Below are 22,856 nucleotides of genomic sequence, written 5' to 3'. Positions count from 1 at the left end.
ACAGATGCCACAAGGGCCACTGTAGAACTAGGACCCACCACTCCGAAGCAAAAACCTGTGTCAGTCATTGACTACAACAAACACATGGGGGGTGTGGACCTTGCAGACCAGGTTCTACAGCCATACCAGGTATCAAGAAAGTCCTATACCTGGTATAAAAAGTTGGTTATTTATTTGTTTCAGGTGGCCACATACAATTCTTTTGTGTTGTACAAAAAAGCAGGAAATTCAGATCCTTTTCTTGATTATCAAGAAAAGGTAATTGAAAATCTTGTCTTTCAAAGTGTTAGCCCCGCTCATCCATTAGAATCTGAGGATGTGAAAAGACTCACTGAGCGACATTTTATTGCACTTATTCCAGCAACGGAAACAAGAAGGAACCCCCAGAAAAGATGTCGTGTATGTACTAAGAGAGGAATGAGGCGTGATACCCGCTACTATTGCCCACAATGCCCATCATTGCCAGCCTTATGCGTCACTGACTGCTTTAAAATCTTCCACACAGAACCACGTTTTTAAACTGTAAAAATGTATCCCAATTTGTCATTCAAACATTTGGTTCATTTAGTGAATGACACATTCGAGTAGAGCTCACTTAATTTCCAGGGGGGGTTCTCCAGAATCTAAACCTTCCATTGCGTGCTTGTTTCTGGAAATCATCCATTGAGTTAAAATGGTCACTAAACCCATAGATGAATTCCCAGAGGGGTTTCATTTCCAAAATGGGGTCACTTCAGGGGGGATTATTTAGCTCTGGTACTCTGAAAAGTGCCAGAACAGCATAATCCCCCCTGAAGTGACCCCATTATAGAAATGACACCTCTGTGGGAATTCATCTATGGGTTTAGTGACCATTTACCTATCTACTTATTTTCCCACCACTAGATTAATTTATACAGAGGAGTAGATTGTAAAATTCGGTCACTTGTTGTGGGTTTCCTCTGTTTAGGCACCTCAGGGGCTCTCCAAATGCAACATGGCGTCCGCTATCCATTCCAGTCAAATTTCCATTCCAAAAGTCAAATGGCGCTCCTTACCTTCCAAGCCATGCCGTGCGCCCAAACAGTGGCTTTGCACCACATATGGGGTATCAGCGTGCTCAGGAGAAATTGCACAACACATTTTGGGGTCCATTTTTTCTGGCTGCCCTTGTGAAAATTAAAAATTTGAGGCTAAAGTAGCAGTTTTGTGTTAAAAATGTGTTTTTTTATTTTCACACTTCAACATTATAAAATTCTGTGAAGCCCCTGGGGGTTCAAGGTGCTCACCACACATCTAGATAAGTTCCTTGAGGGGTCTAGTTTCCAAAATGGGGTCACTTGTTGGGGGTTTCCTCTGTTTAGGCACCTCAGGGGCTCTCCAAATGCAACATGGCGTCCGCTATCCATTCCAGTCAAATTTCCATTCCAAAAGTCAAATGGCGCTCCTTATCTTCCAAGCCATGCCGTGCGCCCAAACAGTGGCTTTGCACCACATATGGGGTATCAGCGTGCTCAGGAGAAATTGCACAACACATTTTGGGGTCCATTTTTTCTGGCTGCCCTTGTGAAAATTTAAAATTTGAGGCTAAAGTAGCAGTTTTGTGTTAAAAATGTGTTTTTTTATTTTCACAGTTCAACATTATAAAATTCTGTGAAGCCCCTGGGGGTTCAAGGTGCTCACCACACATCTAGATAAGTTCCTTGAGGGGTCTAGTTTCCAAAATGGGGTCACTTGTTGGGGGTTTCCTCTGTTTAGGCACCTCAGGGGCTCTCCAAATGCAACATGGCGTCCGCTATCCATTCCAGTCAAATTTCCATTCCAAAAGTCGAATGGCGCTCCTTACATTCCAAGCCATGCCGTGCGCCCAAACAGTGGCTTTGCACCACATATGGGGTATCAGCGTGCTCAGGAGAAATTGCACAACACATTTTGGGGTCCAATTTTTCTGGCTGCCCTTGTGAAAATTAAAAATTTGAGGCTAAAGTAGCAGTTTTGTGTTAAAAATTTGTTTTTTTATTTTCACACTTCAACATTATAAAATTCTGTGAAGCCCCTGGGGGTTCAAGGTGCTCACCACACATCTAGATAAGTTCCTTAAGGGGTCTAGTTTCCAAAATGGGGTCACTTGTTGGGGGTTTCCTCTGTTTAGGCACCTCTGGGGCTCTCCAAATGCAACATGGCGTCCGCTATCCATTCCAGTCAAATTTCCATTCCTAAAGTCAAATGGCGCTCCTTACCTTTCAAGCCATGCCGTGCACCCAAACAGTGGCTTTGCACCACATATGGGGTATCAGCGTGCTCAGGAGAAATTACACAACACATTTTGGGGTCCATTTTTTCTGGCTGCCCTTGTGAAAATTAAAAATTTGAGGTTAAAGTAGCAGTTTTGTGAAAAAAGTTAAATGTTCATTGTTTTCTTCCACATTCCAAAAATTCCTGTGAAGCACCTGAAGGGTTAATAAACTTCTTGAATGTGGTTTTGAGCACCTTGAGGGGTGCAGTTTTTAGAATGGTATCACTTTTGGGTATTTTCTGTCATAAAGGCTCCTCAAAGTCACTTCAAATAAGATGTGGTCCCTAAAAAAATGTTTTTGTAAATTTTGTTGTAAAAATGAGAAATCGCTGGTCAACTTTTAACCCTTATAGCTTCCTAACAAAAAAAAATTTTGGTTCCAAAATTGTGCTGATGTGAAGTAGACATGTGGGCAATGTTATTTATTAACTATTTTGTGTGATATATCTCTCTGATTAAAGGGCATGAAAATTCAAAGTTTGAAAATTGCAAAATTTTCTAAATTTTCACCAAATTTCCGATTTTTTCACAATCAAACGCAAGTGATATCAAAGAAATTTTACCACTATCATGAAGTACAATATGTCACAAAAAAACATTCTCAGAATCAGGGGGATCCGTTGAAGCGTTCCAGAGTAATTACCTCATAAAATGACAGTGGTCAGAATTGAAAAAATTGGCCCGGTCACGAAGGCAAAAACAGGCTCTGGCGCGAAGTGGTTAAATGAAGATAATAATACCAAAGAATTTGTGATTGCAATCATTTTCAGGAAGAAACTGAGTATTATCTGACAGAATTGCAGGGGTGCCAATACTTTTGGCCACCACTGTATATATATATCTATATATATAATCGTCTTATCCCGTCTGTCTGTCTGTCTGTCTGTCTGTGTGTCTGTCTGTCCAGGAAATCCCGGGTCGCTCATTGGTCCGGCAGCGGCCAATCAGCGCCGGGGGATTTCGAAAAAAAGATGGCGGCCGTTAGCGGCTCATCTGCGGGACGGAGCTCAGCGGCGATGCAGCCGGGAGATGACCGGCGCGAGGCGCTCATCTCCCGGCCGGCAACAGCAGAAGGAACCCGACCGCCGGACCCATCTGCGGGACGGAGATGCAGCCGGGAGATGAGCGGCGTGAGGCGCTCATCTCCCGGCCGGTAGCAGCGGGAGGACCGCCAGCGCCGCTGACCTCCATGCCGAAGGGAGGACCGGGGACCAGCGCTGCAGGTCGGGATACTTCTGCTGCGAGCGCCCGCGACCAATCACCGATTTGGGCGTCACATTCAAATATCGGCCGCGACCAATCATCGATCTTGGCTCCACATTTAAACACCGCTGTGCGGATTGGTCGCGGACACTATTTAAATGTGGCGCCAAAATCGGTGATTGGTCCTGCCCAGCGTCGGCGACCAATCAGCACAGCGGTGTTTAAATGTGGAGCCAAGATCGGTGATTGGTCGCGGCCGATATTTAAATTTGGCGCCCAAATCGGTGATTGGTCGCGGGCAGCGTCCGCGACCAATCAGCACAGTAGTGTTTAACTTTGGCCGCAAGATCAGTGATTGGTCGCGGGCCAAGTCGGCGACCAATCACCGATTTGTGCGGCAGATTTAAATAGCAGCCGCGACCAATTGGATGTCACGCCCTAGCCGCATGGATGTCAGCGGCGCTGCCTGTGCGGATACTTCCATTCCGAGAACCCGGGACATGAGCGGGCGCTCGCAGCAGAAGTATCCCGACCCGCAGCGCCGCTCCCCGGTCCTCCCTTCACACCCTAGCCGCTGATGTCCCCACAGTATCCGCATGGTGTTACAAAGGTCCGGACATTTGTGTTAAAAATCGGTGATTGGTCGCTGCCGCTGCCCGCGACCAATCTGCGTTTTTTGTGCCAAATTTAAACAACTCTCTGCTGATTGGTCACGGTCACCGGCCGCGACCAATCAGCAGCATTGGGGCCAAATGTAAACCCCGCTCTGCTGATTGGTCGCGGTCGCCGGCCGCGACCCATCAGCATTATTGGTGCCAAATTTAAATCCTGCTCTGCTGATTGGTCGCGGCCGTCAGCCACGAACAATCAGCGAGATTGGCGCCAAATTTAAACACCGCTCTGCTGATTGGTCGCGGTTGTCGGCCGTGACCAATCAGCAGTATTGGCGCCAAATTTAAACCTCACTCTGCTGATTGGTCGCAACCACCGGCCGCGACCAATCTGCGCTTTTTATGCCAAATTTAAACACCGCTCTGCTGATTGGTCGTGGCCGGCGACCAATCAGCGATTTTGGCGCCAAATTTAAACCCCGCTCTGCATCACTCTGCTGATTGCCAAATTTAAACACCTCTTTGCTGATTGGTCGCGGTCGCGACTAATCAGCGATTTTGGTGCCAAATTTAAACACCGCACTGCTGATTGGTCGCGGCCGCCATCCGCCAACAATCAGCGAGATTGGCGCCAAATTTAAACAACGCTCTGCTGATTGGTCGCGGTCGCCGGCTTCGACCAATCAGCGATTTTGGCGCCAAATTTAAACAACGCTCTGCGTAGTTAAACAACTACCTCTTGAAGCTCATCAAGAGAATGCCAAGACTGTGCATAGCAGTCATCAAAGCAAAAGGTGGCTACTTTGAAGAACCTAGAATATAAGACATATTTTCAGTTGTTTCACACTTTTTTGTTAAGTATATAATTCCACATGTGTTAATTCATAGTTTTGATGCCTTCAGTGTGAATGTACAATTTTCATAGTCATGAAAATACAGAAAAATCTTTAAATGAGAAGGTGTGTCCAAACTTTTGGTCTGTACTGTATATATATGTATATATATATATATATATATATGTGCGTGTGTGTGTATAAAGATCAAATACAATATATATATTCGTTATATACAGGTGCATCTCACTAAATTAGAATATCATCAAAAAGTTAATTTATTTCAGTTCTTCAATACAAAAAGTGAAACTCCTATACTATATAGAGTCATTACAAACAGAGTGATCTATTTCAAGTGTTTATTTCTGTTTTGGCGTTCCATTATGTTGGTCTTTTTGCACATAGTACAGGCTCTTTTTGCACATAGTACAGGCTCTTGTTGCACATAGTACAGGCTCTTGTTGCTCTCATGTTATGTGTATGGTCCGAGCAGAAGTGATGGGGAACTGTGCAGAGATGGCGCTCAGCCTTGTTGCTCCAGACGGGATTAAGGTGTGACTGCATAGGTGACCCCGTGAACATCGGATGTCCCCCCCCCCCGTTCAGGGTCAGTCGTAGGGGGCACACAAAGCAGGTGGGAGCTGTGCACATCAGTAGTTATGGTGTGCAGCCTTAGGTCACTTACAGAGGGAAGATAACCTCTGTGACTGACCCTGGCAGGTCCAAGGAGGCATTCATCCTGATTATGTCTGGTATTACTGCTTAGCTCTATTGAAGAGAATGGGGTCTAGCTACAATACCACATACAACCTGTGCACAGGGGTGGCGCTGTTTTTTGTAATTCCGAACAATTCCTATAAACTAGCAGTTGCATTTGTCAGACTGAATCATGTGGGTATAATAGATGTGGTTTCCTATTGTGTGGAGGTGGGAGACCTGACTTGTCTGCAGGCTGACGGTGTTAGTAGTGACCAATGGAGATGGAAGTGTCGGCTTTCTCTCTCTCACTTCTCCTGTTTTAATTATTTTTCCTTTTTCCCAGTTATAATGAGTTCCATATGTTCAATGTGCGGGTGATATTTCCCTCTCCGGAGATGTCTGTGTGGATTTTCATTTTTCTTTATGACAGGGAGGTGGGAAAGTGAGGGGGAGGGTGGGCGAGCTGTAATTTTTATTGGTACCATTTTGGGGTCCTTACGACTTTCAAATCTGTTTTAATTCTACCTTATTTTGGGAGGTGACGCGACCAAAAAACAATAAAATGCGATTCTGACATTGATATTTTTTTCCTCTGTTTCAGTGTGTAGCATATGGGATAAGTAATATTTTATTAGTTCAGACATTTACCAACCTGGCGATACCAAAAGCGTAAATTTTTGACATTTTGGTAAAAAGGGGTCAGATTTTATTTTTTCCTGTCCCATTAAGGGACTTGGTGTTAGAACCCTCCTGTTTGTTTTTTCCATCTTGTGTTTTGCGGTCATGTGACCATCTGCCTTTATATTCCAGCTCCGCCCTTTTGGCTGTGCTGGACTTCAGTGTTTGACTGTTTCTCTAGCCTGGTGCTTCGGTGCCTTTCTCTGTCAGTTCGCTTGGTCCTTCTGGGACCTCTAGTACCTTTTTGTCAGTTAGTCTTTTTGTGTTCTGCAACAACTTCTCTGTTTAGGAGGTGTCCCATTTTTTGTCCCAGTCCTTAGTTCTTTTAGGGACCCCTCCCCTTATGCTATAGGTCTTCGTTCAGACTAGCCGAGGACTAAGGCGGGTCTGTTCGCTAGGAACAGTCAGCCTGCTACATAGTAGGGATTCAGCTTAGTCTTACTGTAGGGACAGCTTTCCCCTATCTTTCCTTAGTACTTGTTGCAGATCATAACACTTGGACCTGCAATTGCTTAATAGTCACCTCCATACAGCCAGTCTCTGTACATCCTATTCTGGCCGCACAGATGGGTGATCGATGTAGTCCAGTCAATGCTCGTGTTGGTCACTGCTGTAGTCAGTGATTGGCTGCAGTGGTTACATTGTAAAAGGTTTTAAAGTAAAACAGTCTACACCCCCTCTTATAAAAGACCGCTGTTGCATTTGTTCTTAGGCCCTCTAAGTGAGGTCTGAACCTCATGCATTTCTTCATGTTGCTGCATTGTTGGCGCTCCATTATGTTGGATGTTTCTCACTTTGTGAATGTAATTATTATAGACTGTTGCTGCACTTATGTTATGTGTATAGAACGTGAGGAAGTGACGGGGGACTATGCAGAGATGACGCTTGGCCGCGTGGCTACCGGCAGGATACTGTTTGACTGCCTAGGTGACCCCGTGAACATTCAATGGTTTCCGCCACTCAGGGTTAGTGGTTACGGTGTGCAGTCTTAGGTCACTTACAGAGGGAAGATCACCTCTGTGAGTGACCCTGGCAGGTCCAAAGAGGCGTTCATCCTGTGGGCTTCAGTGAGTGTGCATGTAATATAATGTGTTTATATATGGTATCAGTGGTAGATCCCTTCATACTTCCCAGGTGCAAGAACTATTTGCACAGTAAAAGGTGTCAGATGACGATTGGTTCCAGACTGAAATGTTAGCACTCCAATATTTTCAACAGAGCCCAGATAGCTCAGTCGGTAGAGCATCAGACTTTTAATCTGAGGGTCCAGAGTTCAAGTCCCAAGCAGAAGTATTTTTTAATAAAATTGAATAATAAAAATTATTGAAACGACTGCATGAGGGACGGTCTAATCTGTGATATAATATATATTATAATATACAGCATTATAGACACAATATTGAGGGAGGCGGCTCAGTATGGAGGACGAACGGTGATCTCATCTGATGTAGCACGCAAGGTCACCTGCACAGTTTCCTATATTGTGACATCCACAGATTACACCGTCCCTGATGGACCTGGCTTTATACGGATTTCGGGTAAATATAAATGACCGGAGAGGCCGACCCCAGGCATTGTGCCTGTTAATTGTTCAGAAATCACATTAGTCTAATCGTTTTTTCCAGAACCAGGGCCGCACTTCTTCAGGTTTGTCCTGATTTTCCTATTCTTTTTTTTTGGAAAACTTCTTCCGAAGTCGCCAACTCTCAGCATGGTTTATGGACGCATCGACAACACATAACTGACTGCTCAGAAAACCCCCGAGAATCTCCCCGGGGAGTGAATCATGTAGAGAACTAGGCCGCGTCATGTGTCATGTCGTTACATACTATTATTGAAGGTATTGTGGGTATTGCGGTATTCAGTCACTATCTGGTATTATTATGTGGTGATAGTATGGCGGTATTCAGTCTCTATCTGGTATTATTATGTGGTGATGGTATGGCGGTATTCAGTCACTATCTGGTATTATTATATGGTCATGGTATGGCGGTATTCAGTCACTATCTGGTGTTATTATGTGGTGATGGTATGGCGGTATTCAGTCACTATCTGGTATTATTATGTGGTGATGGTATGGCGGTATTCAGTCACTATCTGGTATTATTATGTGGTGATGGTATGGCGGTATTCAGTCACTATCTGGTATTATTATGTGGTGATGGTATGACGGTATTCAGTTTCTATTTGGTGCTATTATGAGGTAATAGTTTGGCGGTATTCAGTCACTATCTAGTGTTATGTGGTGATGGTATGGTGATGGTATGGCAGTATTCAGTCACTATCTGGTGTTAATATATGGTATGGCGGTATTCATTCACTAATCAGTCAATGTTTAATGCTATTTTGTTGTTACTGTATGGCGGTATCCAGTCACTATTTGGTGCCGTTATACGACCATGGTTTTGAGGCATTCAGTCACTACTTGTTGTTATTATGTGGTTATAGTATGGCGGTATTCAGTCACTACTTGTTGTTATTATGTGGTTATAGTATGGCGGTATTCAGTCACTACTTGTTGTTATTATGTGGTTATAGTATGGCGGTATTCAGTCACTACTTGGTGTTATTATGTGGTTATAGTATGGCGGTATTCAGTCACTACTTGGTGTTATCATGTGGTTATAGTATGGCGGTATGTCAGCTGCTCTCCTGGCATTTTTAGCGGGGGTCACTAGTAACATAATCCCCTAATACATAAGTAAAGGTTCCTCTCCAGGAAATCGGATCTGGTGCTGAGTTCGTGTAGTAGAAGATGGAGAAACTGTGTAACCGGAAATGAGGAGCCGTCAGACGGCGGAGAGACCCAGCAGAAAGTCCTGACCTCAGAGAGTCTGTACAGAAGCCCGGATAGCTCAGTCGGTAGAGCATCAGAATTTTAATCCCTGTTCAAGTCCCTGTTCAGACGGAAGCTTTTAATCAAAAATGTTGAAACGTCTCTTGTTTCTTCCATGACAGACTTAGGGGAGGGGTTTATTAGCATATCGTATGCTCCCAGAATCCTATGCTCCCAGAATCCTTTGCTCCCAGAATCCTATGCTCCCAGAATCCTATGCTCCCAGAATCCTATGCTCCCAGAATCCTATGCTCCCAGAATCCTATGCTCCCAGAATCCTATGCTCCCAGAATCCTTTGCTCCCAGAATCCTTTGCTCCCACAGCCCCCTAATGACTTTGTCTCTCCTCAGTGTAGACAGAGCCCCAGATCCGGAGGCCGCAGCTCCTCACAGATGGCCTCCAGCTTTGCGCAGTGGCAGTATCATAGCCCATGAGGTTTATCTGAGGCGTGATTATTGCTAGTTGAAAACTTTTCCCAATACCCCGCCATGAGGGCTCGTAATACAGTCAGCATGGCAATTTTTGACAGTCTCCCAGGAGACTGAATAGGTGGTTAATAGTAGAAAAACTGTTATTCTTGTTTAGCTAGAGTAATTCTATATACAGTTGTATTGGAGCTCTGTGTTATATGTGGGGCTGAGAATTATATGTAAAGTTTAATTTCCCTCAGGCCAGGGGCGTACATAGAAATCATGGGGCCCCCAAGAAAAAAATAATAATAGTCAGATCACAGAAGAGCAGATCTCACAACCTTCCAGCCTTTACATAGCAATTTTCCTCCTGCTGAAGTCATAGATTCCTCTTTCATTGCCCCCATAAAATATCTAAACAAATGTGCCCCCCAAACACAGTATGATACCCCCATGATGAATTCATCTACACACATTATAATGACCCTACTGTACCCCACTTCAACTCCACAGGCAAAGTATGGTGATCCCCCAAACTGTGACCCCCACACAGCCCTCCATGCACTATAATGGGCCTACATACAGTATAATAGCCCGCACTAGCCCTCCAAACAGTATAATTGCTTGCATACAGTATAATAGACCCCCACATATTATAATGGCCCCACATAGCCTTCCATATAGTATAATGCGTCCCCCATAACTATCCATATAGTATAATGCACTCTCCATGGTCCTCCATAAAATATAGTGCACTCCCCATGGTCCTCCATACAATATAATGCACCCCCTATGGTACTCCATACAGTAGTATGAACCCCCATGGTCCTCCATACAGAATAATGTGCTCCCATGGTCCTCCATACAGAATAATGCACCCCATGGTCCTCCATACAGTATAATGCACCCCCATGATCCTCCATACAGTATAATGCACCCCATGGTCCTCCACACAATATAATGCGCCCACCATGACCCTCCAGACAGTATAATGCACCTGCATGGTCCTTCCCACAATATAATACACCCCACATGGTCCTCCATACAGTATAATGCACCCCCATGGTCCTCCATACAGTAGTATGCATTACCATGGTCCTCCATACAGTAGTATGCACCCCCATGATCCTCCATACAGTATAATGCACCCCCATAATCCTCCATACAATATAATGCTCTTCCGTGATCCTCCTTTCAGTAGTATGCACCTCCATACAATATAATGCACCCCCATGATCTTCCATACAGTAGTATGCACCATTAATGGTCCTCCATACAGTAGTATGCACCCCCCTGTTCCTCCATACAGTATAATGCACCCCCATGGTCCTCCATACAGCATAATGTATCCCCATGGTCCTCGATACAGCATAATGTACCCCCATAGTACACCATACAATATAATGTAACCCCATGATCCTCCATACAGTTGTATACACCCTCATGATCCTCCATACAGTTTAATGTGCCCCCATGGTCTTCCATACAATATAATGCACCCCCTTGATCCTTCATACAGTATTATGCACCTCCATGATCCTCCATACAATATAATGCACCCCCATACTGTATTATGGCCACCAGTCACTGATTAAAAAAAAAATACAGTACTCATCTGTCCTTTTTGCGCCCAATGCTCCAGTCTCCTCAGCGTGTGGTGTGAAGCGCTGGACACCTCGTCTGACGTGTCAAAGCAGTGGGCGCGATGACGTCATTACAGGGCGCCCGCTGCTCTGACACGTCAGACGCCGAGGAAGAATGATGCTGATGCTCCCTCCTCCATCATCATTTCTCACACTGGGCCCCCCTCCGGCCATCAGCGAGAGCAATGAAGATAGAGGAAGGAGCGTCAGTAGACACTTCCACCCCCATCATTCTGTGTGGGCGGCTGGGCAGCGCTGGTGCTAACAGGCAGAGGCGGGGCTCAGTGCGGTGCCTGCTGCGGTGAGGGGCCCCATAGCAGTGGTGTGGCCTGCCGCCATTGGCGTTACGCCAGTGCCTAAGGCCAAAAGAATAAGCAAAGAAATGTGGAGAATCAATTACAGAATTAATGTCTAGTCAGCTGCTTCCCTGGAGATTACTCCAAATAGAGTCATGTTATGGTTTTGGGGTGCTGTTATATGGTCATGTTATGGCGGTGTTACAGTCACTATTTGCTTTTGTGTGTTCATAGTATTGTGGTATTATTCAGTCACTATTTGCTTTTGTGTGTTCATAGTATTGTGGTATTATTCAGTCACTATTTGCTTTTGTGTGTTCATAGTATTGTGGTATTATTCAGTCACTATTTGCTTTTGTGTGTTCATAGTATTGTGGTATTATTCAGTCACTATTTGGTATTATTGGGTGTTTATGGTACAGTCACTATTTTTTTTGTTTTTTTTCATTATAAGCTTCTGGTAACAGCCTCCCCGACCCCCAATTCATCATAAGTCCCTGTTTAGTGTTCTCTTCCACCCCTATTTCATTGATAGCGTCCCCTCCCACCCCCAGTTCATTATGAGACCCTCTTAGTATTTTTCCCCACATCAGAATTTTCCTAATTTCTGCATAAATTTGACCTAAAACGACATCAGCTTTTCACAAGTGGATGAAGAACCAAATCAAATGAGTCCAAAACATTAAACTTTTACACTTTTTTTTAAAGAAAATAATCCAATCTCACATGTCTGTGAGTGACAAAAGTATGTGAACCTTTAAGGTTAGCAGATAATTTGAAGGTAGGATCGATAGGGAGGGTTAATATATGGCGGTATTTAATCACTATTTGTTATTATATGGTCACAGCATGACAGTATTGCCTCTCAGCTGCTCTTCTTGCGCCATCATCAGGAAGTCCCTGGTAATGCAATCCTGTAACACATAAGTGAAGGTTCCCCCAGGACGCAGGAGCAGACAGTCTGTATAGCAGGAGGTGGTGACACTATGGTCAGATGGAGGATGAACCCTCTCCCCTCTCCCAGCCTGGGGGGCTTTTCTTTCTTCCATTACAGATTTAGGGGAGGGGTGTTATTAGCATATCCACTCCCAGAATCCTTTGCTCCCACAGCCCCCTAATGACTTTGTCTCTCCTCAGTGTAGACAGAGCCCCAGATCCGGAGGCCGCAGCTCCTCACAGATGGCCTCCAGCTTTGCGCAGTGGCAGTATCATAGCCCATGAGGTTTATCCGAGGCGTGATTATTGCTAGTTGAAAACTTTTCCCAATACCCCACCATGAGGGCTCGTAATACAGTCAGCATGGCAATTTTTGATAGTCTCCCGGGAGACTGAGTAGGTGGTTAATAGTAGAAGAAGAAGTTATTGCTGTTTAGCTGGAATAAATCTATATACAGTTGTGTTGGAGCCGTATGTTACATGTGTCGGGCTGAGAATCAGCAAAGAAACGTGCGGGATCAATTACAGAATTACTATCTATTCAGTACCTTCCCTGGAGATTTCTCTATATATAGTCATGTTATGGTTGTTTTTTGTTTTTATGTGGTGATGGTATGGCGGTATTACAGTCATTATTTGGTGTTACTATGTGGTGATGGTATGGCGGTATTCAGCCACTATTTGGTGTTATTATGTGGTGATGGTATGGCGGTATTCAGTCACTATTTGGTGTTATTATGTGGTGATGGTATGGCGGTATTCAGCCACTATTTGGTGTTATTTTGTGGTGATGGTATGGCGGTATTCAGCCACTATTTGGTGTTATTATGTGGTGATGGTATGGTGGTATTCAGTCACTATTTGGTGTTATTATGTGGTGATGGTATGGCGGTATTCAGCCACTATTTGGTGTTATTTTGTGGTGATGGTATGGCGGTATTCAGCCACTATTTGGTGTTATTATGTGGTGATGGTATGGCGGTATTCAGCCACCATTTAGTGTTACTATGTGGCGATGGTATGGCTATATTCAGCCACTATTTGGTGTTATTATGTGGTGATGGTATGGCGGTATTCAGTCACTATCTCGTGTTATTATGTGGTGATGATATGGCGGTATTTAGTCACTATTTGGTGTTAGTATGTGGTGATGGTATGGCGGTATTCAATCACTATTTGGTGATATTATGTGGGGATGGTATGGCGGTATTCAGTCACTATTTGCTGTTATTATGTGGTGATGGTATGGCGGTATTCAGTTATTATTTGGTGTTATTACGTGGTGATGGTATGGCGGTATTCAGTCAATATTTGCTGTTATTTTGTATTGATGGTATGGCGCTATTCAGTCACTATTTGGTTATGTGGTGATGGTATGGCAGTATTCAGCCACTATTTGGTGTTATGTGGTGATGGTATGGCTGTATTCAGCCACTATTTGGTGTTATGTGGTGATGGTATGGCGGTATTCAGCCACTATTTGGTGTTATTATGTGGTGATGGTATGGCGGTATTCAGCCACTATTTGGTGTTATTATGTGGTGATGGTATTGCGGTATTCAGTCACTATTTGCTGTTATGTGGTGATGGTATGGCGATATTCAGTCACTATCTGGTGTTATTATGTGGTGATGTTATGGCGGTATTCAGTCACTATCTGGTGTTATTATGTGGTGATGGTATGGCGGTATTCATCCACTATTTGGTGTTATTATGTGGTGATGGTATGGCGGTATTCAGTCACTATTTGCTGTTATGTGCTGATGGTATGGCGATATTCAGTCACTATCTGGTGTTATTATGTGGTGATGGTATGGCGATATTCAGTCACTATCTGGTGTTATGTGGTGATGGTATGGCGATATTCAGTCACTATCTGGTGTTATTATGTGGTGATGTTATGGCGGTATTCAGTCACTATCTGGTGTTATTATGTGGTGATGGTATGGCGGTATTCAGCCACTATTTGGTGTTATTATGTGGTGATGGTATGGCGGTATTCAGTCACTATTTGCTGTTATGTGGTGATGGTATGGCGGTATTCAGTCACTATTTAGTGTTATTATGTGGTGATGGTATGGCGGTATTCAGTCACTATTTAGTGTTATTATGTGGTGATGGTATGGCGGTATTCAGTTACTGAAGAGCAGTCAGGTGGAGGATGAACCCTCTCCCCTCCCCCAGCCTGGGGGGCTTTTCTTTCTTCCATTACAGACTTAGGGGAGGGGTTTATTAGCATATCCACTCCCAGAATCCTTTGCTCCCACAGCCCCCTAATGACTTTGTCTCTCCTCAGTGTAGACAGAGCCCCAGATCCGGAGGCCGCAGCTCCTCACAGATGGCCTCCAGCTTTGCGCAGTGGCAGTATCATAGCCCATGAGGTTTATCCGAGGCGTGATTATTGCTAGTTGAAAACTTTTCCCAATACCCCGCCATGACGGCTCGTAATGCTGTCAGCATGGCAATTTTTGACTGTCTCCCAGGAGACTGAATAATGGTGTTAGTATTAAAAGAAGTGTTTCTCAGAGATAATTACTTGTATACAGTTGTATTGGAGCCGTATGTTACATGTCGGGCTGAGAATTATAAGTAACATTTCACTTCCCTGAGGACAAGAGAATCAGCAAAGAAACGTGCGGGATCAATTACAGGATTACTATCTAGTCAGCTGCTTCCCCGGAGATTTCTCCATATGGAGTCATGTTATATACACTGCTCCAAAAAATTAAGGGAACACTCAGATAACACATCCTAGATCTGAATGAATGAAATATTCTCATTGAATACTTTGTTCTGTAGAAAGTTGAATGTGCTGACAACTAAATCACACAAAAATCATCAATGGAAATCACATTTATTAACCAATGGAGGCCTGGATTTGGAGTCACCCCCAAAATTAAAGTGGAAAAACACACTACAGGCTGATCCAACTGTGATGTAATGTCCTTAAAACAAGTCAAACTGAGGCTCAGTATTGTGTGTGTGGCCTCCACGTGCCTGTATGACCTCCCTACAACGCCTGGGCATGCTCCTGATGAGGCTGAGTATTGTGTGTGGCCTCCATGTGCCTGTATGACCTCCCTACAATGCCTGGACATGCTCCTGATGAGGCTGAGTATTGTGTGGCCTCCACGTGCCTGTATGACCTCCCTACAACGCCTGGGCATGCTCCTGATGAGGCTCAGTATTGTGTGTGGCCTCCACGTGCCTGTATGACCTCCCTACAACGCCTGGGCATGCTTCTGATGAGGATGAGGTTGTGGATGGTCTCCTGTGGGATCTCCTCCCAGACCTGGACTAAAGCATCCGCCAACTCCTGGACAGTCTGTGGTGCAATGTGACGTTGGTGGATGGAGCGAGACATGATGTCCCAGATGTGCTCAATCGGATTCAGGTCTGGGGAATGGGCGGGCCAGTCCATAGCTTCAATGCCTTCATCTTGCTGGAACTGCTGACACACTCCAGCCACATGAGGTCTGGCATTGTCCTGCATTAGGGGGAACCCAGGGCCAACCGCATCAGCATATGGTCTCACAAGGGGTCTGAGGATCTCATCTCGGTACCTAATGGCAGTCAGGCTACCTCTGGTGTTCTGTGGCAAATGTCAAGCATCCTGCAGTGTTGGGCTGTGAAGACAACCCTCATCTGTGTACGTCGGGCCCTCATATCACCCTCACTGAGTCGGTTTCTAACCGTTTGTGCAGACACATGCACATTTGGGGCCTGATGGAGGTCATTTTGCAGGGCTCTGGCAGTGCTCCTCCTGTTCCTCCTTGCACAAAGGCAGAGGTAGCGGTCCTGCTGCTGGGTTGTTGCCCTCCTACGGCCCCCTCCACGTCTCCTGGTGTACTGGCCTGTCTCCTGTAGCGCCTCCAGCAGCTGGACACTACGCTGACAGACAAAGCAAACCTTCTTGCCACAGCTCGCATTGATGTGCCATCCTGGATGAGCTGCACTACCTGAGCAACTTCTGTGGGTTGTAGAGTCCGTCTCATGCCACCACGAGTGTGAAAGCACAACCAACATTCAAAAGTGACCAAAACATCAGCCAGAAAGCATTGTTGCTGAGATGTGGTCTGTGGTCCCCACCTGCAGAACCACTCCTTTATTGAGGGGGTCTTGATAATTGCAATAATTTCCATCTATTGTCTATTCCATTTGCACAACAGCATGTGACATTGATTGTCAATCAGTGTTGCTTCCTAAGTGGACAGTTTGATTTCACAGAAGTTTGACTTACTTGGAGTTATATTCTGTTGTTTAAGTGTTCCCTTTATTTTTTTGAGCAGTGTATTTTTTGTGTTATCATGTAGTCATGGTATGGCTAGGGTGTCGGCACCATTGAAATTGTTCCAGAAAATGAAGTATTTCTCCCAGAGCATTATTACAATTCCCCGTATTTTGTACACGTTTGTGAGTGTTGGAACAAAATATAAAAACAGAGGAAAAAAAAGGCAAATTGGACATAAGTTTACACAAAACCCCAATAATGGGCCAGACAAAATTGTTGGCGCCTTCAACTTAATATTTGGAATGTGGAATAAATATCTGCAATCAGTCGCTTCCTATAACCATCAGCTTCTTACACCTCTCAGCAGGAATCTTGGACTCTTCTTACAATCTGCACCAGGTCTCTCATATGTGAAGGGTGCCTTCTCCAAACAGTAATTTTAAGATCTCTCCACAGGTGATCAACGGGTTTTAGATCCGGACTCATTGCTGCCACTTCAGAACTCTCCAGCAATTTGTTTCCATCCATTTCTTGGTGCTTCTTGAAGTATATTTGGGGTCATTATCCTGCTGCAAGACCTATGACCTAAAATGCAATCCCAGCTTTCTGACACTGGGCAATACATTGTGGCCCAAAATCCTTTGGTAATCCTCAGATTCCATAATACCTTGCACACAGTAAATCACTCAGTTCCAGAGGCAGCAAAACAGCCCCAAAACATCTTTGAACCTCCACCATATTTGACTCTAGGTGCTGTGTTGTTTTCTTTGTAGGTCTCATTCTGTTTTCGGTAAACAGTAGAATGATGTGCTTTACCAAAAAACTCTATCCTGTTGTCATCTGTCCATAAAACCCTTTCCCAGAAGGATTTTGGCTTACTCACTTACAATTTGGCAAACTTCGGTCTAGCTTTTTTATGTCTTTGTGTCAGCAGGGGGGGTCCTCCTGGATCTCCCACCATAGCGTTTCATTTCATTCAAATGTCGGTGGATAGTTCGTGCTGACACTGATGCACCCTCAGGTTGCAGGACAGCTTGAATTTGGGGCTACTTTTCCTCAGACTATCCTGCGTTGCAACCTTTCAACAATTTTTCTCTGCCGTACACGTCCAGGGAGATTAGCTGCAGTGCTATAGGTTGTAAACTTCTTGATTATGTTGTGCACCGTGGACAAAGTAACATCAAGATCTCTGAAGATGGACTTGTAACCTTGAAATTGTTGATATTTTTCAACAATTTTCGTCCTCAAGTCCTCAGACAGTTCTCGTCTCCTCTTTCTGTTCTCCATGGTTAGTATGGCACACACAGATATACAATGTAAAGATTGAGTCAACGTCATCTCTTTTTTTTTTTCATCTGGTTTCAGGTGTGATTTTCATATTGCCCACGCCTTTAACTTGCCACAGGTGACTTTGTCCAGTCCCTGATATCATCCTCTCCCACCGCCCAAGTCATTATAAGTCCCTGATGATGTCCTCTCCCCAATTCAAACGTTATGTCTTATGGGATTATCTCTGCATTGCTGGACAAGTCTGGAATACAGAAGTGATTTTTTTTTTCCAGAACGTGGAAACCAATGGACAGTATGAATAGTTGGAAGTAGTGATAGTGTGTAACCCGAAAAGAGGAGCAGATGGCCGATAATTCAGGAGAAAGTCCTTGTGTCAGAATGTGTGCACAGGTGGTGATACTGTGTAACTGGAAAGAAAAGCAGATAGCTGTAGGAGAAAGTGTGTGTGTGACACTACGTAACCAGAAAGGAGGAGCAGACGGCCGACAGCTGCAGCAGAAAATCATTGTGTCAGTGATCATGTACAGAATCCTGGATAGCTCAGTCGGTAGAGCATCAGACTTTTAATCTGAGGGTCCAGGGTTCAAGTCCCTGTTTGGGCGGAAGCTTTTAACAAAGAGTAAAACAATAAATGTTATTTCATGAGGATATAAATGAGACCTAGAGAAGGACAAATGATTTTGGACAGTCTTGGGTGGTGACCATGTTCTCCTTAGCTGCTCTCTTGTCGCCAACAACAGGCGATCACTGATAATGTAATGTACTAGAACATAAGTGAGGGCTCGTTACATATTCCACGTAGTAGGAACTTGTAGACAGTCAGTATAGAGGGACTATATGAAGGTATTCAGACCCTATTTGGTGTTATTATATGGTCTTGGTATGGAAGTAATCAGTCACTATTTGACAATATAACGTGGTCACCGGATGGCAGTTTTAGGTGAGTATTGGTTTAATCATGTGTTCCAGGTATAACCGTAATCAAAATTAAAAGCAAAACCACAGTAAGAGGAATTAGAATCAATTCATTTTGGGGGAAATTTACAATTATGTGTTTATAGTATGGTGGTTTTCAGTCACTATTTTTAGTTCTTATCACTATAAGTCCCTGCCTATCCCTGAAATCATTATAAGCCTCTGATAGCAGCCTCTCCCACCCACAATTCATTACAGCTCCCTGTATAGTGTCCTCTTCCACCCCTATTTCATAATATATCCCTGATAGTGTCCACTCCCAGACCCCAATCCGTTATGAGTCCGTTTGGGTATCCTCCCCAACGTCAATTCATTATAAGTCCCTGTATAGCATCTTCTCTAACCAACTAATTCATTAAAAGTCCATGATGACGTCCTCCTCCTTTTTCTCCCAATTCAATATAAGTCCCTGATAGTGACGCGCCCCCTGGGCCGTGTGGGGAACCCAGAACTGGGCCTTTTAGTGGATGCTGGGGGTTGTAGTTGACGCGCCCCCTGGGCCAGTGTTGTTGGGGATACCCGGAGCCGGATCAGATGGGGGTTGTAGTCTCCGAGTGGCTGTGACCCGGTCCGTGCCCAGGGTGTCAAGCTCAGTGTGTGGCAGTCCTTATGATGTTACTAGATGTTCTTTTGTGTCGACTACGCCACCAGTTGATTTGCGGTCAATACGGCCGCCGCTGCAGCAGGGTCCACTGAGGCTGATCATGTGAGTGCAGCTTAGGTAGTATAACCCCCAACGGGAGGGGTATAGCCTCAGGGGGTCAGCCGTGGAGGATGGTGGTTGTGAAGATGCAGCAAGGAGACTCAGAGGCATAAAATGCAGTTCCAGGGTTTTACTTACTGGTGTTGCTCGGGTCACTGTGTACAGCAGTGACCACCCAAGCCGTGCTGCGTCCACCAGGTCCTGGACTCGGTCAACTCCCAGGCAACTCCGGAGTGTGGTCCTGAGCTCCTTTCTGTCTCTCCCTTCTTCTGGTCGTTCCCACCAGGGATCCACCTAAGTCCGGCTCCCTCGGGCCTCTTGTTGGTCAAGCCTCCTCTGGGCTCCCTGACCCTATTCTTGGTCTGCCTTCCAGGTGGATTTAGTGGGTGATCGTGGCAGATCCTGCCCACGACCTCCGGTTCCTGGCTAAGGTGTGCTGTAGCCTCTGCCAGCTTGGGATCCGGTACCCTGTTGCCGACCCTTCACCCTATTAGCTCTCTTATGGGCTCTTGGGGTCCCCTCTGCGCCTCTGGGTCTCTCTCTCTTCTCCTCTGCTCTGCTTCTCAGGTTACACTCTGACAGACTGACTGACTGACGTCTCACAGACTGACCCTGATCTAAGATGGTTCCCACCTTATATACTCCCTCTATGTGTGAGCTCAGGTGACCAGCACCCAATGAGCTCCTAGCTTTACCCAGGCTGCTCCCCCTATCTGCCCCTACACTACTGGGATGTTCCACCCCCCCTCCCACTCCAGCCAGGAACAGACACTGTCGTACCTGCACATTTCTCTAGTGGGAGTACCATCGGTCTGTTCCCCGGAAATGGGATGTGTGTAGTGCATGCAGCCTACTAGCTCAGTTCCACACTCCATCCTTACCCGGGAGTGGAATATCACACCTCTGGGTTGAGGTGCAATACCCCTGTAGCAGCCGAATCCTCAGGGTGCTACATAGTCACCGTGGCGGTGACCCAGTCCCGTGGCTCAGAGTGGTCAAACCAGTGGCAGTCTATTTATGTGGTTTTTATGATTATTAAATGTCCGACTATGCCACCTGTGGATTGCGGTTAGGAGGAACCGCCGCTGCTGGGCAGGCTGCTGAGGCTGATGAGGTGTGCAGCTAGATGGTGTGACTCCCCACAGGAAGAGTATTGCCTCAGGGCAGCGTGAGTGGATGATGAGAGTTGTGGTGCAAGGGCGCAGCAGAAACTACTCAGAGTCTTTGCAGTGCAGTCCAGGGTTTTTACTCATAGTTGTTAATCCAGATTATTACGGCCGGTCATAATCTCCCGCGTCGTACTGTGTTCGCCAAGTGAGGGGCTCGGCCGACTCCCAGATATCTTTGGAGTACTTATCAGGACCCCCTTCATGTGTCCTTTCTCTGGCTCTTCGTGCCTCACACCTTACACCGCTTCTGTCCAGCTGCCTCGGGTCTTGGCGGGCGACGTGTGTTCCGTTCCCTGGACCCTATGTGGTCCCTTCCTAGCGTGGACTGTGAGGGGCTGTGACACATGCAATGCCACAGCCTCCGGTGACTAGCTGAGCGTGGTTTCTGCCTCCACTAGTTAAGGGAACCGGTTCCCTGTCTTGGCCTGACCCCCCTACCTCCAGGTAGCGGCGGGCGTACGGCCGGCTTGCTGCATGGCCCGTACCTCTGGGATCCCTTCACTCCTTCTCCTGGAGCCTTTCCTGCTCCCTCTCCTCTCTGCTCTTTCTCTTCTCAGTCTTGGGCCTCTCAGGCTAGGCTCGCCTCCTGGAGCAGAGCTCCACAGAGCCCTGCTCTTTCACTTCTCCCCTCTGACTGAACACACTTCCTAAGATGGCTCCCCTCTTTATACTCCTACTCAGTGCACCCAAGATCTGCACTCTCCATCCACACACCACTGGGTTCCCCCTTTCCTAGGTGACCCCTCCCCACTCCTGCCAGGGATCAGGGACAATTGTGCTCTCCCGTGGGAGCATTGTCGCCCTGTCCCCCGGAAATGTGGTGTAATGCATGCAGGTGTCAGGGTCCTGAGCCATACTCCATCCTTACCTGAGAGTGAGATATCGCACATCTGGGTGAGATGCAATACCTCTGTAGCGACCGAACCCTCTGGGTGCTACACTAGCGTCCGTCCTCACTCTCCAGTTTATTATAAGTCTCTAATATCATCCTCCCCTACCCCCAAGTCATTACAAGTCCCTGATAGCGTCCGACCTCACTCTCCAGTTTATTATAAGTCCCTGATATCATCCTGTCCCATCCACAAGTCATTACAAGTCCCTGATGACGTCCTCTCCCCAATTCAATCGTTGCCTCTTATGGGATCATCTCTGCATTGCTGGACAGGTCTGGAATACAGAAGAGACGGTTCCCTTCCAGGACGTAGAAACCAATGGACAGAACGTATAGTGGTGAGTGGTGATAGTCTGTAACAAGAAAGGAGGAGCAGACGGCCGACAATACAGGAGAAAGTCATTGTGTCAGTGATCATGTACAGAAGCCCGGATAGCTCAGTCGGTAGAGCATCAGACTTTTAATCTGAGGGTCCAGGGTTCAAGTCCCTGTTCGGGGGGAAGCTTTTAATTAAAGAATATTCAAACAATATTTCGTGGGACAGATACAGATTTGTGAACTCAGGCACAGTATGGAGGATAAGGTCACATGTACTGTTTGTTACATTGTCGCTTTAAGGAATGTATAAATAGCTGAAGAAGCCGACCCTAGAAATTGCTATTATGTGGTGATGGTATGGCGGTATTCAGTCACTATTTGGAGTTATTATGTGGTGATGGTATGGCGGTATTCAGTCACTATTTGGAGTTATTATGTGGTGATGGTATGGCGGTATTCAGTCACTATTTGGAGTTATTATGTGGTGATGGTATGGCGGTATTCAGTCACTATTTGGAGTTATTATGTGGTGATGGTATGGCGGTATTCAGTCACTATTTGGAGTTATTATGTGGTGATGGTATGGCGGTATTCAGTCACTATTTGGAGTTATTATGTGGTGATAGTATGGCGGTGTTCAGTCACTATTTGGTGTGATATAGTTATACTATGGCTGTGTGCCCACTATGCATTTTTTAAGCTTTTCCGCAAGCAGCAATTCCGCTGCAGAAATGCTTAAAAACCGCTTGGTAGAAGGTCTGCCATGTTCTCCAATGATAATCCGCATGTGCTGTGCACATGCTGCGGAAATTCAACTGCGGATTATCATTGCGGAAAAATATGCAGCACTACCAATT

At 45.6% G+C, this 22,856-nt stretch overlaps 5 non-coding genes across 5 annotated transcripts; all 5 read left to right on the top strand.

Annotated features, from left to right (window-relative positions):
• The first annotated feature begins 9,537 nt into the window (after positions 1 to 9,537).
• Positions 9,538 to 9,677, top strand: LOC141168162 (U4 spliceosomal RNA). The gene has a single exon (XR_012251911.1). It is a non-coding gene; the product is annotated as a U4 spliceosomal RNA (small nuclear RNA).
• A 2,996-nt stretch (positions 9,678 to 12,673) lies between these two features.
• On the top strand, positions 12,674 to 12,813 carry LOC141168288 (U4 spliceosomal RNA). The gene has a single exon (XR_012252029.1). It is a non-coding gene; the product is annotated as a U4 spliceosomal RNA (small nuclear RNA).
• A 1,955-nt stretch (positions 12,814 to 14,768) lies between these two features.
• Positions 14,769 to 14,908, top strand: LOC141168167 (U4 spliceosomal RNA). The gene has a single exon (XR_012251916.1). It is a non-coding gene; the product is annotated as a U4 spliceosomal RNA (small nuclear RNA).
• A 3,563-nt stretch (positions 14,909 to 18,471) lies between these two features.
• On the top strand, positions 18,472 to 18,544 carry TRNAK-UUU (transfer RNA lysine (anticodon UUU)). The gene has a single exon. It is a non-coding gene; the product is annotated as a tRNA-Lys (tRNA).
• A 3,563-nt stretch (positions 18,545 to 22,107) lies between these two features.
• Positions 22,108 to 22,180, top strand: TRNAK-UUU (transfer RNA lysine (anticodon UUU)). The gene has a single exon. It is a non-coding gene; the product is annotated as a tRNA-Lys (tRNA).
• Positions 22,181 to 22,856: the final 676 nt, after the last annotated feature.

The sequence above is a fragment of the Phyllobates terribilis genome, unplaced genomic scaffold (assembly GCF_046119375.1).
Source record: "Phyllobates terribilis strain yellow unplaced genomic scaffold, ASM4611937v1 Scaffold_11__3_contigs__length_659146591, whole genome shotgun sequence".
NCBI classification, from domain to species: domain Eukaryota; kingdom Metazoa; phylum Chordata; class Amphibia; order Anura; family Dendrobatidae; genus Phyllobates; species Phyllobates terribilis.
The sequence above is the reverse complement of the archived record's forward strand: the minus strand, read 5'-3'. Positions and strand labels throughout refer to the sequence as shown.